Genomic DNA, 2,348 nt, shown 5'->3' with positions numbered 1-2,348 from the left:
CTTGATACCTCCTGCTTTGTTCTTTTGTCTCACGATTGCTTTGGCTATTCGATCTCTTTTTTGGTTTCATAGAAATTTTAAGATTGTTTTAGTTTTGTGAAAAATATCATGGATATTTTGATAGGTATTACATTAAATATGCAGATTTCTTTGGGTAGTATGGTTATTTTAACAATATTAATTCTTCGAACCCATGAACACAGGATATCTTTACCTTTTTTTCGGTATAATTTTCAATTTTCTTTCAATTTTCTTCATCAATGTTCACATCAATTTTTAGAGTATAGGTGTTTCACCTTCCTGGTTAAGGTTTTTTTTTTTTCCCCCCTGGTTAAGTTATTTCTAGGTATTTTATTCTTTGTGATATGATTTTAAATTGTTTTCTTGCCTTCTCTTTTTGATAGTTCATTACTAGTGTATAGTAAAACATTTCCATATATTAATCCTTTATCCCAAGACTTTACTGAATTCATTTATTAGTTCTAATAGTTTTTTGGCTTACAGACTTTAGGGTTTTCTATATATAGTATGTTACTGCAAATAGTGACAGTTTTACTGTCACTTCTCTTCCAAACTGGATGCCTTTTATTTCCTTTTGTTGTCTAATTGCTGGCTAGGAATTTTAGCACTGTATCAGATAGAAGTGGCAAGAATGCGCTTCTTTGTCTTGTTCCCAATTTTGAAGGAAAAACTTTTAGCTTTTCACATCGAGTATGATGTTAGCTATGGTTTTGTCATATATAGTCTCCCTCTTTGATGGGAGGTTTTTTTAAAATCATGAATGAATGTTGAAGTTTTTGAAATGCTCTTTAAATCTGTTGAGATGATCATGTGATTTAATCTCTCCTTTTATTAGTGTGATGGATCACTTTGATTGATTTGCAGATATCAAACTATTCTTGCACCCCTGGAATAAATTTCACTGATTGTGGTGTATAATCCTTTTAATATATTATCGAATTTGGTTTGTTAATATTTTAATGAGAATTCTTGTGTCTATAGACATCAGAGGTATTGGTCTGTAATTTCCTTTTTTTTCTTTTTGGTAGTATTTTTTTCTGGTTTTGGTATCAGGGCATCATAGAATGAATTTGGGAGTGTTCCATTCTCTTCAGTTTTTTTTTTTTTTTTCAATAGTTTGAGAAGGATAAGCTTTAGTTTTTATTATGTTTGTTAGACTTATCCTGTGAAGTTTTTTGGTCCTGGATTTTTGTTTGCTGGGAATTTTTTGGTTTTATTTTGCTTTGTTTGGAGAAGGAAATGGCAACCTACTCCAGTACTCTTGCCTGGAAAATCCCATGGATGGAGGAGCCTGGTGGGCTCCAGTCCATGGGGTCACAAAGAGTCAGACACAACTGAGTGACTAAACTGTTTGTTTTTTGCTAATTCAGTTTCACTACTAATGATTGATCTATTCAGATTGTGTATTTCTCCCAATTCAGTTTTCAAAGACCATATGTTTCTGGAAATTTATCCATTTCTTCTAGGTTGTTGAATTTGTTGGCATATAATTGTTTGTAGTATCCTTTTTATTTATTTAATGTGTTTGGCTGCACTGGGTCTTGGTTGCAGCACACAGGGTCTTTATTTCATCTTGCAGGGTCTTTCCCGTTATTTGTGGACTTTCTAGTAATGGTACGTGAGCTTCAGTAGTTGCAGCATGCAGGTTCTCTAGTTGCAGCACATGGGCTCTGGAGCATGTGGACTCAGTAATTGTGGTACATGGGTTTAGTTGCTCTGTAGCGTGTGGGATCTTTGTTCCTTGACAGGGGTTGAACCCATTTCTCCTGCATTGCAAGGTGGATTCTTAACCATTGGACTATTTATCATTTTTTCATTCCCTGTGATGTTGATTATAATTTCTCCTCTTTCATTTCTTATTTGTTTATTTGGGTCCCCTTCCCTTTTTTTTCTTGTCTTTCTCTTTTTTAGAATTTGGAATGCATCCAAATGTGCATATCATTTTGCACAGGGGCCATGCTAGTCTTCTCCATATCATTCCATTTTAGTATATGTACTGCTGAAGCCAGCACTCTCTTCTTTTATTCTTAATGAGCCTGTCTAAGATTATGTTTATCTTTTCAAAAGACTAGCCCTTTGTTTTGTTGATCTTATCTATTATTTTTTGGCCTTTATATTATTTTTTTCTGCTCTGATATTTTATTATTGCCTCCCTTTTACTGATTTGGGACTTTGTTTTTTCTTCTTTTTCTAATTTCTTTGGATGATAGGTTAGGTTATTTGAGATTTTACATGTTTTTTGAGGTAAGTCTGTATAACTATAAACTTCCCTTTAGAACCGTTTTTGTTTCTTCCTGCAAACTTTGGAAAGATTTATTTTCATTTTT

At 33.2% G+C, this 2,348-nt stretch overlaps 1 non-coding gene across 1 annotated transcript; it reads right to left on the bottom strand.

Moving 5' to 3' along the window:
* Positions 1-1,929: 1,929 nt before the first annotated feature.
* Positions 1,930-2,033, bottom strand: LOC136162171 (U6 spliceosomal RNA). The gene has a single exon (XR_010662003.1). It is a non-coding gene; the product is annotated as a U6 spliceosomal RNA (small nuclear RNA).
* Positions 2,034-2,348: the final 315 nt, after the last annotated feature.

This window comes from Muntiacus reevesi, chromosome 2, assembly GCF_963930625.1.
Source record: "Muntiacus reevesi chromosome 2, mMunRee1.1, whole genome shotgun sequence".
NCBI classification, from domain to species: Eukaryota; Metazoa; Chordata; class Mammalia; order Artiodactyla; family Cervidae; genus Muntiacus; species Muntiacus reevesi.
The sequence above is the reverse complement of the archived record's forward strand: the minus strand, read 5'-3'. Positions and strand labels throughout refer to the sequence as shown.